At 45.4% G+C, this 21,936-nt stretch overlaps 1 pseudogene; it reads left to right on the forward strand.

Moving 5' to 3' along the window:
• LOC146783139 (GTPase IMAP family member 4-like) overlaps positions 1-21,936 on the forward strand; it is a 94,915-nt pseudogene that overhangs the window by 49,416 nt on the left and 23,563 nt on the right.

The following is a 21,936-nucleotide window of genomic DNA, read 5'->3' on the forward strand; positions in this document are numbered from 1 at the left end:
TATAAATCTTTCTCTCTGAGCTTCTCACTTACTTTCCTATTTTTCTTTTTACTCTCCTATGTCTTATCTTCCTTGGTATCTGCCTTAATTCACAGCTTCTTTTTTCTTTTTTGCACACCTGTAATATAGTTACATTTATCTGTTAAGAACTTCTGCTTTCTTTTAAACTAGATGTTATCTATTTTAATTTGGTATACTACTTACTGAGTTTGAGGTCTTTTCCTATTGGTAATTATTCATCTGTGTGTTTTATGCTTTCTTCTCTTTTCGTGGTGGTATTTCACTCTCTGTACTTAGCTATTGTTCGACGACTTATTTCTGTCGTAAGTATGGTTTTATCTTATTCTATTATTTGTAGTTGCTCAAGAGTTCTAACCTATATTGCAATTCTCTCTTTGATTTTTTCAGGACTTGTCGTTACTACTCGTTACCTCTGTGAAGAATTACAGTAAAGCCACTTCCCTCACAGTAAGTTCTATGACTCGATTGCTTTTGGTAATTTACTTCAGTTCTCTGACGTGACAAATATACACTCGTTAACTTAGCTTCATTTTTCTTGTTCTTCCTTCAGATGCTCCTGTTGACGCTGCTTCCTCTCCCTGACGACTCGGTGCGAAATCTTCACAAACTAAGATTTGCTGTTCTCCTCAAAAGTCACTTTACTTCATGGAACTCGGATTTTGAACTTGTATCTACTGATTTCCGAAAGCCCCTCAGGGTAGATTCAGAAAAGCCTTCGAGCGAGAACTGAAACACTTTTAGTCAGCGCGCACTGGAATGCGCACCTGACTATCTAGAAATTCTTGGTGAAGTGCGCAGTTCCTAGGCAGCGCGAGCCTCACCTAGGATTCCAGCGCGTTCTCTGCCAAACACTAGAACGCTAACAGCTACTCGGTTCTGGTGGCCTTTTCTGGCGCCATTTCCGAGTCAGCTCCACCCATGTACCTTCCATTGTTCGGGGTGTACAAACTTTGAGTCTTCGATGCGCAATTAAACCTATCTGTAATCTTGGGTTCCTGACAGGAGCGGAGCCTGCCGGGCTCCGGTCTTCGTGATTCCCTTTCTGCCTTGCAGCGCAGGAGCGCGGGGTAGGCTGCCGTCGCTTCCTGCTTGAAGTCCCGCCCCCGTCCCAACGAAGGCTGCCTGACTTCCGGCTGAAGCCCGGCTGCGGCGGTGATTCTCACAGCGGCAACGAGGGGTAGACTCCCTCTTTAGTCACACAGTGCGTAGTGGGCACCCGCGACAGCACCAATATGCGGGGTGGGCTCCCGCTATAAAAATAATTAAATAAGCGGGGTAGGCACCCGCGAGGATCCCCACAGAACAATGGCAAGGTCCCGGCGGGGTGGGCACCCGCTAGGGATATTAATTCCCTAATAAAGCGGGGTAGGCTCCCGCTCGGAAAGTAGCAAAAAGCGGGGGAATCCCTACGTCGGGATTCCCTTACAAAGGATCGCCGTCCAGCGCTGTTCAGCTCACGAAGGCGCTCCTCAGGGCGGCGAACACCAAGTCAGGAAAGTGATCAGGTGAAGAGCTTCCCCACCAGCCAGGCAAGGCACATGGAAAGTCTTTTAGCAGGCAGGGGGGGTCAAGGACTGGGCCCAGGGGCCAGCTCACAGGGCCCTCCAGCAGGGAGGCAGTCCCCAGTGGCGGTCTCTCCTGGCGCCCAGCAACAGCAGCAGCCCCCCTAGTTAGGATCAGCAAAAGAGAACCACATGGAAGGGGACACAGCCCCTTCTTATACTGTAAAACCCTTTGTTCTTGGTTCAGGGTGAGGGGGAAAACCAGTCGCAGCTGGTTGGGGAGCACCCTTGATGTGCTCAGCCCCTCACTCTATTCACTGGCAGGGCTAGGGTCATCAGTCGCACCACAGGGGGCAGAGCCAGCATTGTGTGGGGAAAGCCCTGCCCTATTCAGGTCCAAGGTGTACTCCTCCCACCCATCTAGCTGCTGATCTCCCTATTCACCACTGGGTGACTCCTCCTGACTCTGGGGATTCCCTAGCCCATCACATGACCTCAGCCAGCCAATCACGCGACAGGCAGTCACTGCACATTTATGCCAGTGTCTAGAAGTGGCACTTCCACACTAGCTACATGCACGCCGCACACATCATCGCGCAGCATTTAATCATACGAGTCCGCACATACCAGACTCGACCCTGCACACCCCATGCATCAAGAACTACCAGGGACACATACATTCCCCATGCATTCCTATGGGAGGGCAGGCCTATCTCACCACATGCACTCAGAGTGAGCAAGCACTTTACTCTGGGACACAGGGAAAGAGCGCAGAAACCAAAAATCACTACCACCAGGTCACCAGTAAAAGCAAAAAGTTCAGGGGTGAACCTGCCAGAGGGCCAAGTCCAACAGCCAATCTACAGTAATTTTATATTATGTCCACAAATCTGCTGGTACCACTATGTTAAACAGACCATCCAGATCTTTCAACAAAACCTTTGAAACCTTCACAAACCTCTCGACTTGCCTGTACCACTCCACTGGTTTTTCTCTCCGTTTTGGAAAATCATTTTTAAAAGACAAAATATCCTGTCTAGTCCACGGAACATGTACATATCCCCCTCCGGGTACTTCCCTCATCAGATACAACCTCTCAACCTTTTCTGTTTCTCTTAATGCATATTCAGAAGTTGTTCGATTTACCTGTGCTGCTTCCTTTTTCTTTGTCCACCTAACTTTCCATTTGTCAAGGTCTCCCCATTATTGTAATAAAAATAATAACTCTCTGATCTGTAATTTTCTTCCAGGCACATTCATGTTTTCCAAATCTCTATCAGAAAATTCTGCTCTATAGGGTTTCTGCAGCACTTTTGACCTCTCTATATCAATTCCCATTTCAGATGCCAGATTCACCAGATTTAACCTGTCTAGACCCACATTTCCAGCTATCATCTCTTCCAATTCTACTCGCAATTTGAAAATGTCTCATATTTTTGGCTGTGTTTTCGGCTTCTCTATTTCTTGTGTCCATCTTTCTATTTCTTCTGGGGTTACTATTGTAGCACTTCTGGTTCCTGTTGAAGTTTCTAACCTAATTTCTTTAGAGCAACTGGGCAAATTCCTTCTTGGTGTTTCAATTATTTGTTCTCTTATAGGTAAATCCATTAATGATATTACCGATTCACATTCACTAGCTTGATCATCAATTATTACCTTTTCATTTCTGGGTTCAATGTTTGGAGTAGGCATTACGGAAGTTTTGGGACAGTTTAACTTGTGGCCATACAATGGAACTACTGGACCTATGGTTGCCGGTATGGTCAGTGCTTCAGGATGTGCATTTATCTGAGCTATTTTCTGTATCAATTCATCTCTATTTTTATTTGTTGCTACCCATTCTTTTTCTTGAAGTACCCTTTCTATTGTTGAGTAATGTACTACATGTGGAACCAAAGGTGTTCCTAACATCGAGGCACTAGGGGTCACTCTACTCAATTCCTCATTATATGGTGGAGGGCTCTTCATTAAAATGTCTTCTAAATATTCTTCTTCTATTTCTCCCCTACCTGTCATTGTTAAGTGCTTTGTTTTCTCAGTACATTTGATCCAGACTGCTCTTCTGACATTAACACGGGATATAAGCCTTCCGCCACCATGGCCTGTCTCCATTGGTTCATTTGACTATCTCTAGTCTCTCAGGGAAATTTTGGATAATATTTGCTTAGGGTCCGGTTACTTCGTGGCCTGTCACGTTCAAATGCTTCCCTTTCTCATTCTTCTAGAGCTTCGTACTGAGTCAATCTAGGTCTGGGTTCTAATTCATTCATCCGAGTTCTTAATTTATGCAAAATTCTCCCATTAAAGGATCCAAACTCAGAAAATGCTAATATTCCATCATCTTTTGTATACTCTACCCAATTTTCCAACCATACACAGGTATGATAGCCTCTTTCCACCATCACGTATGATGCAGGCGTTTTTGGGGGAGGGATAAGAATTCCTTCTCTACTCTTAATAGGTTTATCCTTTTAAAAATAATTCTTAACTTTCTGCATAAATGACATCTTTCTGTTTTCTCCGTACATTGCGTGCTTGTGCTGGTTAAGATACTGTTTGTAAGCAAAACTTATAAATCTTCTATCTGGACGGGTCCCTATTAATGTTGGATCGTACATGCAAACTCCACTAACTATTATTATTCTTTGCATTTCTATTTTGATGATTTATCAGGCGTTCGTTTTATTTCTAATGATTCTCTAATACCAGTGCGTCTTCTATTCTGGTGACCAATCAACCTTTACTCTGCTCGTTCTTTTAGCCAATACTTGCTTTTCTGTGACGCCCAAATCACTCCTTACTACTGACCCCTCCTTTACAATTTTGCATCAACTACACGCCTGCTGTTTCAACTAATCCCAGCGCGGCTCTCGTCAACGTCAGTGCAGCACCCTCTACTAACCCTCCTTCACAAGGTAATGCGAAAACTTGTTTTCTCACAAAATTCACACAATTTTTCACTAATTAACAACATAGAAACATTCGCTATTGTGTACGCTCCACTAAATTCAAAGAATAGCAACATTTCTATCACTGCAAGTAAAACTCTTCCGCTTACTCTTCACGCACTGCGAGTAAAACCTTTCCGCTTACTCTTCATACAAGCATCAGAGAACCTGCTACACCTTCAGTATTAACCTTTCTAAGTGATATAAAACTAGGCCTGGGCGAAAATTTCCGTTCCACTTGCGGAAGTTGCGAAGTTTTGGCATTTCCGCGTTCCGCCGAGATGTTGAAACTTCCGCGATCCGCTGCGAAAGTGGAAGTATTTTCTTTTTCGTGCTTTAAAAATGCATCGTCGCGCGCGCGGCAGCGACTTACCAGATCCCTGCATTTGCCGACAAGTTTTCTTATCCGTTTGTGTGCGCCACGAGATGTTGGATTGCTGGTAGCCAGTTGCCCTATCCCGCGAGAGTTTGCAATTGTGAACACGTCATTCTACCCGGAACAGGAAATAAGCATCACGAGCAAGATGCCCACTCCCATTAGCGACCATATGGGCAATTTAGAGATATATTTCCCCGCGAGCACGCAAAAACACAATGCGAACGGGCGGGAAAAGCAATCTCCGCATCTTCGCGAAAGTTCCGCATGCTCGCGAAGATTCAGAGCAATTTCGCACTAAGTAAGCTTGTTTTGCCCAAAACAAGCTTACTTGGCGTCACTGGACTCCTTGAAACACGACAGTTACGAGGGAGCCGGCTTATCAAGGTTTGGCAGCCCGCTGTGTTTTTACTGACCAATTAGAGAAGCTTACCTTACTCTCTAAAGGACACGATGTGCGTTTGACATTCAACTAAACATGGATACATGTATGCTTGACCTATGAACTACCGCTTTGACAGCCAAGTGTATTGTGGTGATTTTTACATAGCAGTGTTTTCTTTATTCTTTTTGGATATCTGAGGCTTCACTACCAGATGGCCCAAGTGACTTAACTTGACCTGTGCAATTGCCTTGAAAAAGTCTGCATACGCATTATGGTACAGACGAAACACGTGTTGGCTTGGTTTATATCCATTACTGTGAAACCTGCTATACAGAAATAAAGAAGACGAATTGACGTCAAGTGTGGAAAATTCATTGTCAGGAATTAAGGCCATATTAATCTGTATTTGCTTAAATTTTGTTTACAAGTGATTTACATGTAATCACTATATGTATTTTGGGCGTAAAGTGCCAAATGTGACCAGATTAGGGAGTGCTATTACTGGTTTTTTTTCATGTGTATGTGCAGGTTTTTGACTTGCCAATAGTACTGTTGGCTAATCAGTGCTACGAGTGTATACAGCACCTCTTATTGTTAATTGTAATAACGCTATTAGTTGCTTAGAGAATTGATTGGTTACATCAACTTTAAGTGCGGCTTATCCCTATTTAGGGAGTGCTATTACCCATCATTCTGATAGCTTTCAGGGCACATGTCCTTGGCAGTGGTTCAATGATGCCATCAGAGTTCAGAGCGAGGATCCAGTGCGCACGTGAACTAGTCAGGCGGGATAGAGATGCCAGTTACCCTCCAAGGCCCAAATACGAACTATTAATAAAGTCAGAGAAAAACATGTTAGAATACGAAAATAAATAAATTCACTGTATACCACTTACTTCTACTCTAACCCCATTTATTTAATATATCTTTTGCATTAATAGCTTAGTAGAACTTGCACGGGTTAGTTGCGGCTTTGCATATGCGTTAGTATGTGAGTTTCAAGCTGCCATTTTAGAAGCTAATGCGCAGCTGCAAAGTTTCCTCCCCAAAGCACAGAGTGACGTCATACTACGTAGATGCAGTAGACGCATGTGCAGTAGAGTTCACGCGTTTTCAGCAGCTATTCAATGACATTCGGGTTACTGGTTAGTAATACACATAGGCGAGCATCCCCTCAATACAAATTTATTGGATGTGATGTAATATTAGTATTCACAGACAGATTGATTATTACATGTTATTTGAGATGATTGCATCCAAGCATGTTTCTTTTATACGAAACCTTGCTCCATCAGGGGCAGCAGAGAGCCCTAGCCATGGCAACCACACCTCTCTTCCACTGTGTGCTCTGCCTGAGCTCCCAACAGCAGGTCACTTGTTCACTGCTGGTGACTGCTCAGAGTGCCCTTAAGCCACTGTCAGAGAGGGAGAGATTTGATAGGAGTGACATCACACGCGAGACAAGCAATAAAATGGAGTCATGAGACCCTTAACGCGTGACACTTGCAGGCCTGCATTTATCCAGGGTAACATTATGAAACAGCCTTAGGCGAGAGTGAGATGGATTCGGGCAGGAGTGGGGGCGGCTTTACATATTTAGAATTGGAGCCTAAAGGGGCTGCGTGTATACAGGGCCTTGTGAAGGCCTCAGTGTGAGGGTGATACACAGGAGATTTCATTGCTGAGTAGGAGCCCTTTGAGGTCACTGGTGTGCAGTGGGGTCAAGAGCCTTTAGTTAGGGGTCAGTAAGTGGTGTGAAGCTCCAGACAGGCGTTAGCTGCTCTTCCGACAGGTTCTCGCTTCCTCCACTAGAGGGGGCTCCATGAGAGGAATATGACTTAGTTTGTAGTCAGTTACTGATTCTCACTCTCTTTTTCTCCCCCCTCTCAACCCCTCACCGGTCTTGCACTCACTTGTGTATTTTCCTTCCACAGATGAGCTGAGGAAGGATAATCCTCGTCGGCAGCGCCGGAGCCGGGAAGAGCGCCACCGGGAACAAGAGACAGTTTGTACTCAGACCCTCATCAATGTCAGTGACCAGACAGTGCCAGAGGGGGAGAGGGAGTGGGGGGACAGGCCTCTGGTGGCAGGGTTGCCAGATTGGGTGACTTCTCGCACAATTGAGCGATATTTTGCCCGATTGTGCAAGGAAAAATTGTGTTGTGCGGGCTACCGAAACTTGGGCTAGATTCCGCCCAGTGTGCGGCGGATTCAAGGCTTTGTGCGGCGGCACCGCTGCGCTGCAGAAAATGGTTGCCTTGTATCCCACACCTCTTTCCTAATTTTAGGTGCATCTGTGGCTCTGTGTCCTGCGGCCCCTGCCCACAAGTAACACCAGCAGGGCCATAAATCTTTGCGGGCGGGAAGCTTCTTTCCAATTAGGGTCCTGCAAGACCTGCAGTGACCTCTGACCTGCCTTCGAGTTTGGTTGACCCAATCCTGGGTCAGGTAAGTTCCATTGATGGGCTTGTCAGGCACATTAACGGCCCGCCCCTATGCGCGTGCAGCAGCAGGTATGGTGACATCGCAGGTTCCAGCTGTAGGGCTTAGTGTAGTTGGGAAAGAGCGAGGGCAGAGGGGTGGTGAACACACTGGGCAATACGAGGGATGACTGGGGCGTCAGATGAGCACAGGGAGTGGAACACGGGGGCAGGAAGGGGTGATGAAAATACATGGCAAGGAGAGGGGTGCAGGGGGCCGTGAGGAGCGGTAGACAAGCGCACATAGTGAAATACAGGGGTCAGGAAGGGTTGATGAAAACACTACAAGGAGAGGGGCGAGAACAGAGGGGTGCAGGGGGCAGCGAGGAATGGCAGATGAGCGCAGAGTGGAAAACGGGACAGGAAGAAGAGATGAAAACACAAAACCAAGGCGATGGCGAGAACAGAGGGTGGCAGATGTGTGCACTGAGAAGTGGAGCACAGGGGGCAAAAAAGGGCAAGATAACACCAGGCAAGGAAAAGGATGATAACAGAGGGTAACAGGGGAGGCGAGGAGTGGCAGATGAGCACACAGGGGCAGATTTATGTTGCCTGGCGCATCTCTGCAAATCAGCAAGGATGCGCCAGGAATGATGCGTCACGCAAGTTTACCCTTGCGCCACACATGATGCGCCGCATTTACAATGCGTCGCATCATGGCGCAGGAATAAACAGATGCGTGACGCATCCGATGGCGTAAGGTTGGCGCAGTGCTTCAGTTGCGTCGCAAGCGCGACGCAACTCCAGCACTGTTCCAACCTACCCTATCCCTAACATGGTGCGTCAAGCCTTACGCCTGCTTCAAGCAGGCGCAGGGTTTTGGCGCATCAGCGTTGGGAAAGTGACTCAGTCAAATCTTATAGATTTGACTGAGTCACTTTTCAGGGGCGTTCCTGCGACGGAACGCCCCCCCCTCTGTCGACACGCCCACGTGAAACCTGACGCAGGTTTTACGTGGTGCAGGGCTTTACATCGTGACGCATCTCCATAGATGCGTCACGATGTAAATATGGCGCAATGTGGCGCAGGGTTTACACCGCCGCTGCGTCACAAAAGTGACGCAACGGCGGCGTAAAAGTGGCGCATCTCCGATATAGATCTGCCCCACAGAGTGTAACACTGGGGGCAGGAAGGGGTGATGAAAACGCAGGGCAAAAAGAGGGATGACTAGAGGAGTGAGGGGGAAGAGGAGCACACAGAGTGGAACACAGGACGTTATCATTAAAATACAGGGCAAGGAGGGGATAAGAACAGAAGGATTCTGGGGTGACAGATGTGTGCACATAGTAGTGGAACACAAGGGCTGGAAGGGGTAATGAAGTCAAGGAGAGGGCTGAGAACAGAGAAATGCTGGGGCGGCAATAAGTGGCATATGAGTACACAGGAACAGTAGGGAGTGATAACAAAACACACGGCAACAAGAGGGATGCCAGGGCGGCAGATGAGCACACAGAGGGGTGGTATACAGGGGTCAGGAAGGGATGAGGAAAACACACACAGGGACGGAGACACAGAGCAGCACCAGGAGGGCAACAGAAGGCACAGAGAGTAGGTAGGGGCAGAAGAGAAAAGAGTAGGTGGAGTGAGGTGTTTTCTAATTGCATTATACCAGCGCGCATATTCCCCTGACGCCATTCCTCAATCGCACTTGCTCCAGCGCGAAGGGGCCAATTTACATATCCGCCCTGCGTCACCGACCCGTCTTCACCCTAATTCATTCACACACGCATTCATTGGTGGGGCCCATAACACCAACACTCATACGTCTCACTCGAATCTGCACACAGGAGGAGAAGGAGCACTGGACATGTGGGGTACCTTGTTACCTATTGGAGGAAAACGTTACATTATATACATTATATGCATTAGTACCTATAGAATCCTAACTTTAACATCAAGGCTCTCCACCATTTGGTCGATGGACCAATTTGTTGGACTGGTTGATGGTGATTTAGAACCAGCTAAAACACATTTAAAGCTTCGGAACCTTTGGATCAATCAATACATTGTTAAAAGAATCACAGACTCATTTTGGTAATCAATGCTTAGTTTATCTAACCAATTCACTCTCATTGGCATATTCAGAAGTTTAATCAAATCAGAATTTTCAATGAATATCTTTGGCACGAATTTACATACAATTATATTTACCTAAATCTTTGGCACTGGTGACCATGTCCAGAAAACCCGTCAGCCCTGCATAAATCAAAATCCTAAAATCATCCAATCAAACACAGGTTAAGACCCAAATAAGTCCGGGAAAGTTCTTTAGCTCAGCACGACACAGTCCCAAAGGTAGTCAAGGGACCAGGCAATCGCGCTGTCAAATTCGACCCTCCTCACCATCAGTCACCAACGGAAATTTGGAACGCACACACACTTTCTACTAAATATCCCCCTTCCCCTTACTTTTAGACCAAACATGCAACAATTTAAATGTAGAAGTGTCCTGATTGGCTAATCCCCCTGAATTTGCAAGAAGTGGTAATTTTCTCATGTGTGTTTGCTTCCCATTGGACGGAGTATGACATCTTCCCAAAATTGTAATATTTCCTCGGGTTCTCAAGCGAAAGTTCTGAAGTAACAACATGTAGACCTTCGGGTATAGGTCTCTATTGTCTTCCAGTCATTCACACTGGCTGGGTCCTGGCAATCCTCCACGTTTGTATCCCTGACAAGGAACACGTAGTTTTGTAGTTTGGAGATTCTTCAGAGCCATCCGAGTCTGCGCAGTAAGCATCGCGCTCAAATGACGGTGGCCTCTTCTGAACTCCATTTTGAATACCGCGGCCTAGTAGGCCCGAATGCCAACTCAAGCAAAAACAAACATAAAGGGCCATATGTAGGTAGCTAAATACCGGTCGGTAACGGCCGAAATTCGGTAAATATTCCGTTACCGACCGGTATTTAGTCAAGTGAGATGTAGGAGGCCAAAAACCAGTTTTCGGTAAATATGAATCGGTAAATACCGATTCATAATTACCGAATTCTAAAATATCGATTCATATTTACCGAATACAAATTTACCGATTCGGTAAATATGCAGTGGGAAAACGGTAAAAGATATGTAGGTAAATTCGGTATTTAAGAAATCCATGAAATTCGGTAATTAAGAGTCGGTAATTAACACAGATTGAAAGCAGGTGGTAAGCATCAACAGTGCATATAAGCAATCCCAAAATGCAACAGCGTGGACAACATGGCCGCTCTGTATGTCATTACAAGGCGCCTACGTCTACAGGCAGCAGGTCTGAGGATTTGGAGACGGGAGGAACGCATTTACAGACAGCGCATCACACTCTTTCAACAGACTGAGGCAGAGATACATTAAAGGTACAGGCTACACCCACAAACCATCATGGACCTGATAAGGGACCTGCACCCACTCCTGGACCAGCCAACAAGAAGGGCGCATGCCATACCACCACATGTGCAGGTTCTCTGCAGCCTACATCTACTCGCATCTGGCAGTTACCAGGCGGTGATAGCTGCGGTGGGCGGTGTATCCCAGAGTTGCCTGTCCCGTTTCTTCAGGAAGTTCCTGGATGCCATGATGCAGAGAATGCACCACTACATCAGCTTCCCAAACACACAGGCTGAACTGCAGAAAACCAAAACTGACTTTTATCACATGGCACAGTTCCCCCATGTCTTTGGCTGTATTGATGGCACACACATTCCAATCTGCCCACCAGCTGCCACTGAGCACATCTACAGGAACAGAAAGTCCACCCACTCCATAAATGTGCAGGTAATCTGCGATGCAGGGAACATCATCACAGACATCGTAGCTAAGTTTCCTGGGAGCACCCACGACTCCTTCATCTTCCAGAACAGTGGGATCTACACACGCCTGCTTGCGGGAGAATTTGGAGAAGGATACCTGCTAGGTAAGTAACAGTGACGCTCCATTCTACTTAGTGCAAATCATTGTGTATTGAGGCATGTGACTGATGGTTCTCTCATACTCACCTAGGCGACAGTGCATATGCCGTGCGGTCATTCATCCTCACTCCCTACCTACACCCATCAACCCAGAGTGAGAGACGATATAATGTGGCACACAAATCTACACGCAACGTGGTGGAGCGCACGTTTGGACTATTGAAAAGCAGGTTCCGCTGCCTCCACAAAAGCGGAGGCGCACGCCAGTACACCCCCATCATCTGCTGCAAGATCATTGCCACTTGTGCAATGCTGCACAACCTTGCCACAAAGAGAGGTACAGAGGTGGAAATAACTGATTTTGAGGACAATGATGATGAGTCAGCACAGCCAGAGGCCAACGCAGCTGGAGTGCCAACAGCAACAGATGGGAGAGAGAGACGGGCAGAGATCACATGCAACATTTTCTGAGTAAGTAAGGGGACACAGCCAGTTGTTGGATGTCATGAGGTAGTTTAATAATGCGGCACTACGCCACAACAACAAGAAAAAGCCGTTCTGTCAACATCGTGTAATGACTACTTGCAAGTCCAGGGTTACTACACCCAATTGTCTTAGGCAAGACCATGCAGCATTACTGTTTGCGGCCACGCACTACAGTGTGGGATGCCACGGATTGTGCATCCTCACTACTGGCAGCCCCATGCCGCCTGCTGCTCCTCCGTGTATCTGGGACAGGGGGGTAATGCTGCTCCTGCTGCTGGTCTCTATGCTTTCCACAGCATCCCCAGCACCAGTTGTGGCCGCCTGGCTTGTCAGTAGCACTTCCAGTGCACTGGTGACCTGCACCATCCCCCTTGTAACGTCATTGCTGCAGTGCGTCAGGCCCTCCTGCATAGCCACAGAGCGCCTGAAGAGCAGCGAAGTGGCAGTTGCCAGCAGGTTGAGTGCCCTCGTATGCGTATCCCTCCTCTGCCGTTCCCGGCGCCGTGCAGCTCTGTCCGCATCATACCTGCTGCACAACAGCGTGACGGACTGGGACATGTCCCGCATGCCTGCAGCCATCTCACTCCTCCCCACCGCCATGGCGCTGATGCCCCTGTCCATGTTGTCAAATGTAGCTTTCAGTCCCCGCATTTGGCGCTGAACTGACATAATTGCCTTTGTTTGTAGGCGCTGTATCTTTAACATGGTGCCCTCGAGCCCCGAGAACACCCCATGGCTATCATCGTGTGCTGGTGGACTCTGCACGCGAGACCTGCAACGACGTCTGGCACCTGTGTGTGCTCCCTCTGAGGGGGAGGGCACAGTGGCATGGCTCCCATCCTGGGGCACAGTGGTTGGCTCCGGCCCCCTGCAGTCGTCAGATGAGGACTCTTAACACTTGCAACATGGAAGCAGCACGCCTCCTCGACCTCACCAATGCAGTCGGTGATGATGCCGGTGACTCCAGCATGAGTGATGATGCTGGCTGTGGTGGTGAGGCTGGCTGTGGTGGTGAGGCTGCATGTGGTACTGATCTCTGGGCAGAGCTTGTGCTGGCCTTCCCTGAACTGTCTTGCCGGTGTGCCCTCTCTCCCGTTGCATGTGCAGTCCTGCGCAATGTATCATCTGTGGACAGAAATGCAACATCAGCTCAGTGTACCTGAAGCCCTGCATTGCAAGCATCACAATACATTTCTGTAACACTCTCTCATTGTCCTCTGCCTGCTTTTCGCTAATGTGTGTACCATGCCTTGTTGTTCTGTGCTATTCAGTTCATGGTTGGGGTTTACCTGACTACATCTCCCATAATGCATTGCCAGTACGCACTAACACATGGACTGGAGTGGGATACCCATTTCACAATTGGGGATGTGGGATTGGGGTAGGGGGGCAACATTGCTGTGCATGCATCTTACCTTGTTGGGTGGCGGCTCTGGCAGAGCTGTCGGCATCCCCAATCCCTACGACACTCTCGGGCTCTATTGTGGACTCCACCAGCTCCTCCAGTTCGGTAAGGGCAGGTGCCCTGTTCCTTCCACCTCCTGTCCGGCTGGCCTCCTTCTGCAGTTCCCCCATCTTCCTCTTCGTGACGATCCTTAGGTCGTACCAGCGCTTTTTCAGCACCTCAATGTCCCTGGGAGTCACTCCAATTGCATTGACCTGCGCCTGGATTCCCAGCCATATGTTGCGCTTCTCCGACTCAGGCACTTGCAGGGACTGCTTCCCAAACAGCTTCTGGTGCTGCTTCACCACCTCCTCCACTAGTACCTGCAGTTCCTAAGGGCTAAATTTCTGCTTTCTCCTCCTTTCCCCTCCATCTCTCTGTGTCTCCTGGCTGGACATTGTGATTTTGAGCTGCACAATCAGGCACTGGCTCCCTGCCTCTCCTCTGCACTCCCAGCCTCTCCAGAGTCTGATGATTGTGTGCACCTGCCTGGGTGTGGCCACTTCCTGGTTGGGTGGGGTTTGGTTGCACAGGATTGGCTGATTCATCCAGTCATGTGTATTTGAATTTCCGATTCGGTAACTACCGATTCGGTATTTACCGAATCGGTAAATACCACTTCGGTATTTACCGATTCGGTAATTAACACTTCGGTATTTACCGAATCGGTAAATTCCGATTCTTGAATACCGATTGTTACCGATTCGGTAATTATTACCGAATGTTTACCTACATATAACTTACCGATTCATAAATACCGCTTCGGTAAAATTCGGTATTTATGAATCGGTAAAATAAATTTACCTACATATGGCCCAAAGTAATTAATGTATGGAAATGAAGATTCTAATGTTTAAACCCACACTAATCCCCATATATATTAGTATTTGCCTAGCTTATAGCAACATTTAAAGCAATAATACTCACCATTCCGCAACACTGGAAGTACAGAGCATCACAAAAACAATATAAATCATATAATTCTCTATTTCAACACATCCTATAGTTCGTTTGCGTACCACCGTTAATCATTAAATTTATTAGCCATGCACTTAGCTTTTTAGTCCCGTGTATATCCTGTGTTTATCAAGGTGTAAAGGTTGATTAATAATATCACTCCAACCGTTTAATACAGGTTAATATTTAGAATGATTACGTAATTAGTATTTTCATTCATATAGAGAAGGTATACAAAAAATGTTGCTTTACCTGCTCCACCAATCCCCCCTTTGGTGATTTTTAATATCACCACAAATCCCACTAAATTTCATGTAAATTTTTTACGGAAATGATTATTCAGTTCTCTTACTCAGTTTTGTTACATCATGGTTTCCCCCATTTCATCCTCTCTGGTTTTCTTATACATACTTTCTTTCCATTCTTCTAATTCTATATCTCCTACTGCTCTTTCTTTCATCTCTTTTCTTTTTCTATTCGCTACTTCCCTTTTTATTTTATTTGGTATTTTTCATCTTTTTATGCAAACTAATCCTAATCTCAAAATCAATATTAGTATTACCACACAAGTTACTGGAATTAAAATCTTACCTACACATGAACTACCTAATTTGGTTAATAAACTTTTTATAGTAGAAAATCCTTTACCAAGCCTTTCCCAAAAACTTTCAACCTCCAATGGAACAATTTCCTCATGCAATTCAGTGATATTCTTAATATATTTCTTAAAATGTTGGCTCTCGTCAGGTATGTAAGTTCAACAGTGTGTACATTCAGCATCCCACAGACTCCTCCCTCTTTTGCTAAAATAATGTCAAGGGCAAGTCGATTTTGCACGATCATGGCCCTCATAGCAACCATTTCGGTATTTACCAGTAGGAACCCTCCAGCAGTGCTTGTCGATAAGCGATCCACTACTGTTGACAATTTTCTAATCTTATGTGCATTCAGAGATATTCCAACAGCTGGTATCAGTGCTCCAAAAATATCCCCTACAATTTCTGACCAACTTTCTCTCCTTCTACGTGTTAGTTGTCTACCTATTTCGTGCAAACCGCCCTCTCCCCTTCCCATATGAAATATTTTTGGGAAGACCAGGCCTAGGTAACATGTACCATACCAATGGTCCGGTAACCGAAAATAAGCCCTGTTTCCACAGATGAAATATAGTCCAGGGAATACCGGATCTTTTCCTCCTTTAAATCCCCATCCTCCCATGATTCTATATACATTATGGCATTCACTTGCACCTACAAAATAATCATCATAAACAGTTTTATTTCTTCTAATGCACAATTTCCCTCTCTGAGGCCAATCCAAAGCCATTGCAGGATTTGTTTCTCCCTTTAAATGGTTTTCTTTCTCAACATCCTAAACTGTTGTCTCCCCTTTTTCCTCAGGTACCTTTCTTTGCATCTTAATTCTCCTCTCTTCTACCATGTCAAAGAAGTTCTTCTCTTCCTTTCTCAGACTACAAGTGTTCTTAAACAATTCGTCTAAAGTTAATTCTCTAGTTTCTAAGACATATTCACCTAAAGTTTTACCACGTTTTATCGTATTTAGTTCATGAACTACAGGGACCTGTGCAAAAACATTATCTACATCCGAGTAATAGTATTCTAATTTCCCTGTTTTATAGAACAAACTTGCTAATACACTACTTGTTATTCCATATGTCACAGGAAGGTGGTGATAGGTAACACCATCTGACACTGATGCAGGTAACTGCATGCAAACATAGCAATCTCTAACATCCATAGTCTTTACACATTCAAACAATAACTTTGAAAAAACGTTATTAGAAAAATCAGTTCTAGATCTATCCTTATGTAAGGTCAGTTCTATCTATCAGTTTAGTCGCATGAGTATCATAAACGTCTTCTCTATCAGTCTTATTCTCAGCGTGGTCATCTATCCTTTCAAACGTTACTCTAAACGAAATTATTATAGCTAATACGATCCATAGAAGCATTAGTAACCCTGTACAACAACAACACACCTTGCACCATCTTCGGAGAAACCCACGTGTAGGTTTTCTACCCTCTGTGTTTGCCATTTCGGAAATGATCAGTGTCTTTTGACCTAGCCTCTTTTATTCACAACTAAAATTTTGTCTAAACCCAAGACTCTAAGCGCCTACTTGGTTCTTTCGGTCATATGTCTCATCCGGTATTTTAATCACTCTGCATTTTTCTCCTGTAACATCAATTTGGCATGTGACCATTTTTGTCCTTGCTTTCACAGTTTTGGTTCAGAACTTCCTGGTCATCCGTCTCTTCTCTGATATCAGATAAGGTAACTCTCAGGATTTCCGAATCTTCTTCTTCTTCAACCACTTCCGGTACAGTCACCTCTAGACTTTCCTGGCTTTCAGCTTTCTCTTGTATATCAGGAAGTGCCACATACGTCCATTCCGGTGACTTATACTTCTGGTTGGGTTTCTTGATTCTCTTTTCTTTCTTTCCGTGTGTCTGATCAGTGTCTTCTGATTTTTCATGACTGGACACCTCATTCACTTGTTCAGCTTTAGATGATTTTACTCTCGTCAGTCGGTATTTCAATCTTTTTATTTTACTGGACCAAATTTCTTCTTTCGACGGTCGTTTCAATTTATTTCCCTTCTCACCTCATTCGGTTTTCCAAGCTCTCTTCCTCAAAACTCGTCCTTGGTCTTCTCCTTCACTCTCTTCAGATTCTGTATCTGTGCGACCCTTGCCTACTTTGGATTTTTCCTTCGAGACCTCAGGTTCCCTATCTACAATTTTCTCTCCTCGTGTTTCTTCCACGCCATATTCCTGCTGACTAACTGTCCCTTCTTCTACCTGGATGTGTGTAATCCCTACACGTCCTCGGGGGTCTTCCGCAACATTCTTACCCTCACTCTCTGTATCTAATTCCTCACCTTCTAGTTCTATGACCTCAGGTGGGATTTCTCTCGTGCTTGCATGTGGGCCTTCTTTATCAAGAATTTCCTGGTCAGTTTCCTCGATGTTTCCTCTTACCTTTTCTTGTATTCCCACCTGTTCAGCATCTGATTCGGAGCTAGTATCGGAAATCTCCAGTCGTCTCCTTCATGGAAAATTCTCTGGCTCCGCAACCTGACTAGGCCCCAATTCTCCCCTTCGTGGAGTTTGTCTTGTTCTTGTTTCCTCTGATTCCGACTTCAAACTGGTATCAGACTCTCCCAAATACTCCTCCTCAGGTCTGGTTATGGGACTAGGGATTCGGAGAGTGTGACTGGCATGAATCCAGTTCTTTACCCTGGCACATTTCACAGCAGTCGTCGTGGTCAGAATCACTTGACGTGGTTTTCCCCAACGTGGGACCAGACAATTTCTCCTCCTATGCACCTTGATCCTTACCCAGTCTCCTGGACTCAAATCATGAGCTGGCTTCTTTTCAAGGGTGGTTGCATCCAATCCAACCTGATGAAACACAGAATGAACGGAATCAGCCAACCCCTTGCAATAATCCAGCACGAAGTCATCAGATATAGGCAGTAATTTGTTGACAGGAATGAAAACATGTCTCATCGCTCTACCCATAACAATTTCATGGGGGCTCAGGCCAGTATTCGTATCAGGAATCGATCTAATAGTCATGAGCACTAGAGGCAAGACATCCGGTCATTTTAAACCTGTGGCCAAACATAATTTTCCCAATCTGTTTTTAATGGTGCCATTCATCTGTTCCATTACTTCAGAAACCTCTGGACAATAGGCACAATGTAGTTTCTGTTGTACATTCAATGCCTCACAAATCAATTTTATTATTTCGTTCTGAAAATGCTTTCCTGTATCTGTTTCAATCGTACCTGGAAAACCAAACCTAGCAATGAATTCTCTCAATAGGAGTTTCGCTACTGTAACCCCGTCACTCCTTCTGGTCGGGTACGCTTCTACCCATCGCGAAAACAGACAAACAACTACTAGAACATACCTTAGCCGATTACATGGGGGCATTTCATTGAAATCAATCTGAATTCTGGTGAAAGGACCTCCCTCCCTCCCGTCCTATGGTTCCCAAACTCACCACCGTTTTCCTTCCTGGATTGTATTGCTGGCATATAAGGCATCTCTGACAAAGGCTCTCAGCTACAAGCCGGAACTTTGCATTATACCAGGTTTGTTTGAAAAGTCTGATCATGGCATCCCTACTCACATGTGCTTGTCCATGGTACATCCGTGCCATGGTAGAGATCATGCTATTAGGCATTACTGGTCTTCCATCACGATAAACCCAGACTCTGTCTATCTCACGTGGTGCACATCCTAATTTTATCCATGGTTTCCTTTCCTCTTCTCCTGCCTCCTCCTGTAACTGTCTCACTTCCTCCCAGGTACTCACAGTGTTCGTAAAGAGTAAGGGACATGAGTTCATTTCCTTTTCCTGATTCCGATTGACAGAGTTTTGGTTTCGCGCACAATACTGCACTATGTCATTTGCAAATTCATTACCCGCCGATATGTAGTCAGCACCTTTTGAGTGGGCTGCGCATTTTACCACTGCGATTTGTTTAGGCAGCTGTATCGCCTCAAGCAACTTGACGACCACTTCAGCATTCCATATAGGAGTTCCACTTGACATCAGGAACCCTCTTTGGGACCAAATTTGCCCAAAATCCTGCACCACTCCAAATCCATACTGACTATCGGTAATCACAGTGACTCGCAGATTCTTTCCCAATTTACATGCTCTGGTCAATGCAAACAATTCAGCAACCTGAGCAGATCTCACTCCTTTCAAACAAGACGCTTCCAATACAGCCGCAACAGTACATACTGCATACGCTGCACTCAAAATTCCTTCTTCAGTTCTTAGGCATGACCCATCCACAAACATCACATAGTCACTTTCTTTCTTAGCCACATCTTTTATGTCCGGACGTGACTTCGTGCAAAAATCGGGCACTTCCAAGCAATCATGATCCACGTCATCCTTCACTTCCACATTCACAGCATCAGGTAACAATGTTGAGGGATTTACATTAAGACACCTCACAAGGCTTACATTCGTCGCACCCAGAATAACTTTCTCATATTTAGTTAGACGACTATGCATCATAAACTGTGTGGGGCTTCTTGTTAAAAGGATTGCAACATCATGGGGTACAAACACTCTCACAGGATACCCCATCACGATTCCTTCACTCTGCTCCAAACTCTTACAGGTAGCAGCCACTGCCTTCAAACAACCAGGCAACGCCACAGCTACAGGGTCTAGTACAGCTGAAAAAAATGCAATTGGTTGTCTCAGTTTTCCATGCTTTTGTACCAATACAGAAAGCGCGCACCCATCTCTCTCGCTGCAATAGAGCTCAAACTCCTTTTCATAGTCAGGCATTCCTAGTGCCGGTGCTTCACACAAATTGTCTCTCAGTTGTCTAAATGCCTTCATTTCCTCTTTGTCTAGTTCAAGGGGGTATTTCAAATCACTCTTCGTCAGGCGTACCAGAGGTTTTGCAATCAGCGAAAAGTTACTGATCCACTGACGACAATATCCCACCTTTCCAAGAAACATCCTCACCTCTCTTTGAGTCATTGGTGCTCTCATTCCCTTGATTATTCTGATCCTGTTTGCAGTTACTTTCCTGAGGCCTTTCTCAATCTTATGACCCAAATATTGTACTTCTTTCTTACAAAATTGTAATTTGGATGGGGATACCTTAAGTCCTCCATCCGCCAAATTATTCAACAATGCAACTGTGTCCACCACACATGCCTCTCGCGTCTTCGATGCCACCATTAGGTCATCGATGTACTGCACCAGTACTGGACTTTCGGGCATTTTTAAATCTTCCAAAGATTTCTTCAAAATCTGATTAAATATCGATGGACTCTCCGTATGCCCCTGTGGGATTCGGCACCATGCCAAAGTACGTTTGCCGAACTGGAATGCAAAAAATCTGTTGGCTGTCAGGGTGTAATGGGATAGAAAAGAAAGCATGACACAAGTCAATGACTGTGTACCATTCTGCATCGTGGGGAATCGGATATAGAATCACTGAAGGATTTAGTACAATGGGACAACAAGGTACAACAATTTTATTCACTTTTTTTAAATCTAGCACTATCCTGAAAATTCCATTAGGCTTTTTCAAACCCATGATCGGTGAATTAAATGGACTGCTCATTATTTCTCTCAAAATTCCCTGTTCAATCATTTTGTCTATTACCGGAGTCACTCCTGCAATTTATACTGGGGAATGTTCAGGTAGCTCACTCCTTCCTTTACAGTTATCTTCACAGGGTCTACTCTTTTCATTAGTCCCATATCTTCTCCCGTGAAATCCCATACCTTGGGTATCACTGTTTTCTTCAATTCCTGAGGCAATTCCTCTGGGTCAAATACAGCAAATGCCTCAGTAATTTCGGGTTCCAGATTAGCCATTGTCATTCTATACAGTACATCCTCATCAGGAGTTTCAAAAGCTATGCCGTCAGGGGTACAGAAAATCATACAGTTCATCTTACACAACAAATCTCTCCCTAACAAATTCACAGGGCTAGTATCGCACACAACAAATCGATGCATATCGGTGAATTTCCCTATTTTAACCTTTACAGGATCAGTAAGATAAGTTTTTATCTGTCTATTTGAAACTCCGACTACTTGGATTGTGTCACCCGAGAGAGGAAGATTTTTAACGTCAGCTGATCTAACAGTTGAATGAGTAGCACCAGTATCTACCAGGAAAGTAATATTTTCATCATTTACCTTTCCATCCACAAAGGGTCCAGTCTGGTCTACCTCTAGAGTTGCGCAAAGTACGCACTCCCCTTCCTCTCCTAGGCACCGTCAATAATTTTCTTCTGACTCACTCTCATCGCACTGCAGCCAATACTGCAAAACAGCACTAGCTCATGGTAGCTTTGTTACCTGTTCTTCGGTGTAGAATCCTGTCTCATTACTGTATCTCTTTGGATTTACGTTCTGTGGAAAAGGTGGCTTTGGCACCTGACACTGTTGGGCAACAACCTGCTGCTGTCGCGGCGGTTGACAACTCACCTCATTCTGCACCTGTGGATTCAATGATGCATTATCGCCATTAGCACTCGGGGGCAATTTACACTCGGCTTTCCAATGCCCTAACTTTCCGCAATTACGACATGGCCATTTCTTTTTTGCTTCCTCTACGCTAATTTGTCCCTTTCCCTTTCCAATATTAAGTTTCTGTCTCACTTTGCCCATGCCATTTACCTGTTGAATTAGCTGAGATTCTTGTCTCTCCGCTACTTTAACCTGTGCCCACATGGCCTTCTCTTTCAGCTTACGTTGCTTTGCTTCAATTTCATCGCTAAAATATTTTGCATGTCTCAATACTTCATCTATCTTTTTATTCTGCCAATCCACTGTAAGCTGTTTAATCGTTTCGCTTACTTCAGGTCTTAGACCATAGACAAATCGATACACAAAATGAATTAAATCCTTCTCACTCAATTTCTCATCACC

This window comes from Triturus cristatus, chromosome 11 (genome assembly GCF_964204655.1).
Source record: "Triturus cristatus chromosome 11, aTriCri1.1, whole genome shotgun sequence".
NCBI classification, from domain to species: Eukaryota; Metazoa; Chordata; class Amphibia; order Caudata; family Salamandridae; genus Triturus; species Triturus cristatus.